General features: G+C 36.8%; 1 pseudogene across 1 annotated transcript; it reads left to right on the forward strand.

Annotated features, from left to right (window-relative positions):
- Window positions 1–3358: 3358 nt before the first annotated feature.
- Window positions 3359–4126, forward strand: LOC311595045 (heterogeneous nuclear ribonucleoprotein A1-like 2; annotated as a pseudogene). Its single transcript has one exon. The product of its transcript is annotated as a heterogeneous nuclear ribonucleoprotein A1-like 2 (transcript).
- Window positions 4127–6495: the final 2369 nt, after the last annotated feature.

The raw sequence follows: 6495 nt of genomic DNA on the forward strand, positions 1-6495 counted from the left end.
CACCCATCATAATAAATAACAAGAATTTCTGTAACCACTGGAGTCAACATATTCTGTATATCTAAATGCCAGTGTCTGAATTCTGAGACTGGAAAGCATGTAGGCCTGTTATCCTTCATGCAGTGCCTTTGGGATTGAGGCTTTACCCCTTCCTCATCATGCCATTTCTAGAACATGAGACCTAAGGAGTTTTGGGGAAATTGAATGACGGAGAACTCCCTGGCTATTTTCATGACAGCCCTGAGAGTCTCAGAGGGGCAGCTCAGTCTTAGAAATGCCTTTTATAGACATTCAAACCTGATTTACAGCACATGAGTCTAATTGTAGTGTAAGAAAGCTAAAGGCAGGCAGATTCCTGGAGGTGGGTGCTCAGCCAGCCAAGCTTACCCATTTGGTTTCTTGATTATGAGCAAACCCTTATCAGAAAATATGGTAGATGGCTTCTGAGCAATGACACCTAATATTGACTTCTGTCATCTAGAAATTAGTGCAGGCATGTGTTCCTGTACATAAGCATGTGCACATGCACACATACACACACACACACACACACACACACACACACACACACACACAAACCACACATGCATGCATGTAGTATAGCTGTTCCCTAAAAAATTAAAACCTTCCATTTTGACAAAGAGATCTTTAAGCACCTTGGGAGGACACTCTCTAACTTATTGAACTGCCTGCAGAGTATTTAAATGTTCCAGACTCTGAGCTTTTGTGAGGTGTCAAATATGCTAGGGTGAGCCTTGCTGATTTACCTGTCTTTGAGTCACTTCTGTTACTATAAGTCACCTTGATCTAGATTCCCTTAAGTTACCATAGTAAAACTCATTGACAAAACCAGGTTTTTCTTTGGTGTTATCTGTACTTTTGTCTGTCTTGGGCTCCATTTCTTGCATTGGTAGACATGTATGTAGTATATACCAGATATTTCTCATAATAGCACCTAAATAAATAAATAAAGGCAGTTCAAGGAAAACAATATATTTTACAGAAACATCTGAATCTGTGGTGTTTGAAGCTATTTGGTTATTTTTCTTTTTCATTTTCCATGTCAATACAAAACATGTAATTATTCCTCTTTCATCCTCTATAATTAAAATTTTAATTTCCCCTAGACTATTGTTAGTATATTTGAAGTATGAGTCATTATCAGAAATTTAAGTTTGAAGATGTTTATTGAAGACTAATCTTGAAGTTCATTAAAAAAAGAACAAAATGTTTTTTTCTGTCCCATGAGCACTCATAGTAGAAAGTATGAGTATTTTAGACCAAAATATTCAGTGTTTAAACACAATAATTAGGGCTCACTTTCTACTAATTTCTGACCAAATTGCCTTCAGAGAACATTGTTTTCAGTTTATAATCTGAAAGTCTGACCTTTGTGTTTCTTGGAACATACTGATTCTGGAAGGGAAAGACCAGCTTTTCTGTGTGGTTTAATGTTGGAGCACTGCTATCTATGGAGGATAACCTAGATTCTAACTTGGTGTTTATCTGATGCACATGACCATTTTGTTTTCCCATTTGTGTAGGGATCCTTTCATGCCTATTTCAACCTGAAACATCAGTTTAGCTTATTAGTGCTACATCTTTGGAGTATGTCTGTGTTGCACTTTCCCATCCGTTAGACTCTATATAGCATATCTCATAGCACATTTACAGTGAATCTCACCTACTGCACAAAATGCATGCATTAAGGGACTAGAGAGATAGTTCAGTGGTTAGGAGTGTTTGTTGCATATGCTTGAGGACCTAAGTTTAAATTCTGACATTCATGTAAAAAGTGAGGCCACTAATACAGAGCTAACATTTTCCTGTGGGTTTCACCCCCATGTATAGGAAAAGATACTCACACACATGTGTACCTATAACATACACACCAAACAAAATATGTATATTGAATGGGAGCTATGGGACTGTATAGAGATGGGTTAGCAGTTAAGAGCACTTGTGCTTGCAAAAGACCTTTTTTCTGTGCCTAGCACACAAGCCCAACATCTCACAACCAGTTATAATTCCTGATTTTGGAAACCTGATGCTTTCTTCTGTCCTGCACACACACTGATATGTGTGTGTGTGTGTGTGTGTGTGTGTGTGTGTGTGTGTGTGTATGTGTGTGTGTGTGTGTGTACTAATAGATATAGACTATAGTAGATGTTATCTATATGTGTCCATAAAAGTACTTACAAAATATGATATAGATAGGAAGTAGATATAGATAGAATATTTATTCTCATGTGTTTTTCCTTCACATTTATATGGAACAATACTCTATATGGTCATGAGAAATAATGTAATACATAAATAATGAGTCATTTAAACATAGGTTGAATAGTGAAAGATGCAAACTTCAAACATTTCCCCATTTCTGTCAACTCCTGTTAAGACAATACTGAGGGAAGAATCTGATAAGAATTGTGATTTAATTTAAATCCAAAAAAGCAAGAAAGATTCTACATAAAGGTAAGTCCTGCATAGCAATATGAATAAGCACAAAGATTATGACTCTTCATTGGATTCTCACTAAAAACATGTTTTTCAGAGAAGTTAGGAAACAAATTGTAGACCATGTGGCATTTTGGTTATCTATTTTTTTCATTAAATAATGCTTGTTTTAAAAAAATGTCTTACTTATTTGGTATCTTGAAACACCTCTAAGATCTTGTCACTAACATATTCAAGAGAGAATTATCACATTGGATGAAATTAGTAAAGTGAAAACAGTTTTATTTCATTTACTACTTTACATGTCTCAAGTGATGGGGCACCCAAAACTTCTCACTTCATGGCAAGAATGTCCTCATTATTTCTTTGTGATACATTTGAATAAATAGTCTAAAAATGTTCATTTATTAGAATTAAATGAAATAAAGCTTTATTAATGAGTTCAAAAGGATATTAGTCAGTCAGTTCCTGTATGCATGCGTGCATGCATTCATGTGTGTGTGTTTGATGTGCATACATATTTTCAGTTGCGCTTGCTCTTGTGTAAGCACATGTGTAGTCCAGAGATCAATATTAGGTACAATGCTCTGTCTTTCTGCATCTTATTTGTAGAGACAAAGAATATCACTGATTCTGGAATTTCATATTTCAAGTACAATGACTTGCTGTAGTCAGTTGTTTTTTATAATATAAACACAGGGATACGTTTGCTTGCTTACACCTTTCTGGTGATTGACTTGGCCTACGAAGCATCCCTGAAGCCTCTCATCATCCTGCCATCTTGTCTAAGTCAGACTCTCCCAAAGAGCTGCAACAGCTGAGGAAACTCTTCATGGGAGGGCTGCACTAATAAACAACCAATGAGAGCCTGAGGAGCCATGTTGAGCAATTGGGAACCCTCACTGACTGTATGGTAATGAGGGATCCAAGCACCAAGAGATCTAGGGGCTTTAGCTTTGTCACATATGCCACTGAGGAAGAAATGGATTCTTATGAATGCAAGACCACACAAGGTGGATGGAAAAGTTGTGGAGCCAGAGACAACTTTGTCAAGAGAAGATTCTCAAAGACCAGGGGGTCATTTAACTGTGAAGATTTTTGTTAGTGATATTAAAGAAGGCACTAGAGAACATCACATATGAGACTACTTTGAGCACTATAAGAAAATTGAAGTAATTGAAATCATGACAGACAGAGGCAATGGGAAGATAAGGGGCTTTGCTTTTGTCACCTTTGATGATCATGACTCTGTGGATAAGAAAGCTATTCAAAAATATCATACTGTGAATGGCCACAACTGTGAAGTAAGAAAAGTTATGTCAAAACAAGAGATAGCTAGTGCTTGGTCCAGCAAGAAAGGTCGGAGTGGCTCCAGAAACTTTGGTGGTTGTCATGGAGGTGGTTTTGATAGCAATGACAATTTTGCTTGAGGAAGAAACTTCAGTGGTTATGGTAGCTTTAGTGGCAGACATGTCAGTTATGGTGGCTGTGGGATGGCTATAATGGATTTGGTAGTGATAGAGGCAGTTTTGGAGGTGGTGGAAGCTACAATGATTTTGGCAATTACAATAATCAGTTTTCAAATTTTGGACCAATGAAAGGAGGTAACTTTGGAGTCAGGAGCTCTGGCTCTTACAGTGGTGGAGGTCAGGACTTTTCTAAACCATGAAACCATGGTGGCTATGTATGTTCCAGCAGTAGTACCTGTGCTGGTGGCAGGAAGTTATAATTACATGGCCACCAGGAAATAAAGCTTAGAAGCCAGAGAAGTGACAAGGAAGGTACAGATTACAACAGATTTGTGAACTCAGCCAAGCACAGTGGTGTCAAGGCCTCGCTGCTACAAAGAAGACATGTTTTTAGACAAGACTCATGTATACAGGCAAAAGAAACTCTAGGACTGCATTTGTGACAAACTGTAAAAAAGGTTTTTTTAGTTTCTGTTCTGAGGAAAGTGTGAAGCATTCTGACAGAGGGTTTTTATAGACCTTTGGTCACCCATGCTGTTGACTGCTAAATGTAATAGTCTGATCATTACACTGAAAAAATGTGTCTTTTTTTTTAAATTTGCTGTGTAAAGTTAGCCTCTGAAGCTATCTTGGTAACCTTCCCCAACAGTGTGAAGTTAGGGTTACTTCAGGGTGGTGCCAAGTTCCATTTGGAATTTATTTATGGTTGCTTGGATAAAAAAATAAATTAACTTCAAAAACCTTGGAGTAGTTACTGTTGTAACTACAATGAGTTTCACTATTGTAAAGGTCAACCAAGCAAGGTCACAATTTGCTTATAAAGTAGTGTTGACACACCCTACAAATTATCAAAATTGAATAATGGTATCAGATAAAATAACAGATGGGAATGAAGCTTGTGGTCATTCATTACCATGTGTAGTCAACACATGTTTTAATTCTTTTGAAAAAAAATATGAACACGGAAATCTGTATTGCAACACTTCTCCATAATCCTATTTTAATAGCTTCTCATGGCCTCTTTGTGATTTGCATGAATGTCCATGTTTCTTCAGAGATTAGGAATCAATTCAATGAAAAGGAAGGAATGTTTCGTCTCTTTTCTAGGTTGTCAAGAGAATCAATATGAGAAACCAGCTGGATAAGTGAGTGAGCTAAGACTCAACTTCTTGCTCAAAGACAAACTCTGTCTGAAACACATAAACAGACAATAGAGGAAAATGTGCCATCTTGCTCTCATGCCTGCATAAGTGTGAACATGTGTATTTTTCTACAAATTCACATGCCTACATCATACATGTATATATAACACAAAATATATAAAATAAATAAGTAAATACATGTTTTCTTAGATGCCTTAAAGTAACCTTTATGCAATATTCAAATTAATTATACTCCATCAACAAAAGTGGTGGCTATTTGTCCCAAATAATGTGTGTGATGTCAGACAAGCCTTTTAAAAACTAAGACCTCAAAGTAGAGTTTTTAAAAACGCAAGTAGATTTCTCTTCATAGAAATGAAATTCATCAATGATAGCCAGTCAGTTTGGCTTAATTTTGAAGCCCAAGGTTTTTTCCATTATCATTTCTCTATCACTTGAGCATCTGTTGATAGAAAGGAAGGAAAATCAACCTCTGTTTTAGAACACCATAGAGATGAACAAGTGTCAACATACAAGGAAAGTGGCCTTTCATTTTTGTACAGATAGTTAGGAACCATCTCAGATCCTTTCTCTTCATCTCCATTCATCCACATGTAGTTACACCATTCAATACTTATGTAAAAATGGTGAAAATGCAACCATGTAACTATAAAGAATGGGAAAGAAGCATCTGAGAGAGATAAATTCACCAAAACAACAGGATGCATCTATGTATTGCTTCCTTATATCTTTCCTCTTATATTCCAAGTGTATATCCTAAATAATTCACACATTGTGATACTATTAATTGTCTTGTGTAAATAGAGTAATGTCCAATATATTGTGGAATCAAAGACATCCTACCCATTACTGTGTACTGCAGTATTTAGAATCAAGGATTAGCTAGAGGTGTTCTCTCTCCTCAGGCATTTAAATAAATAAATTCAAGCTAGCCTAACAGCTCTTGATACACAAACATGGTAACTTGAGTTGAAATTCCCAGCTTCTACAAACAATCCAGGTGTAGCCATGCATGCCTATGCCCTCAACATTGTGGAAAGAGGAGACAGGAGAGCCACTACTCAATTCAGTGAGAGATCCTGTCTCAAGGCATTAAGATACAGAGTCATAGAGCAGGACACTGAACTTCATCCTACCCTGGTCTCTGTGTGTTCATGAATGGGTGCATACACATCATGAACACTAATGCCACACATACTCACATATACACACACCATCAGTAGATCTATACAATAGCTGCACAATCGTAATACTATATGGCTACATTGTTACAAAAATGAGTGTGTTCAACAGCTATGAATATGTGGTCATATTTATCAGATCCAGAGCAAGATGTAGCCTCAAAGCCTAGTTACAGTCCTTCAGACATTTGAGCCTCACCTACAAAATTGATAGCATATGTCTTA

This window comes from Acomys minous, assembly GCF_964271855.1.
Source record: "Acomys minous genome assembly, chromosome: 1".
Lineage (NCBI taxonomy): Eukaryota > Metazoa > Chordata > Mammalia > Rodentia > Muridae > Acomys > Acomys minous.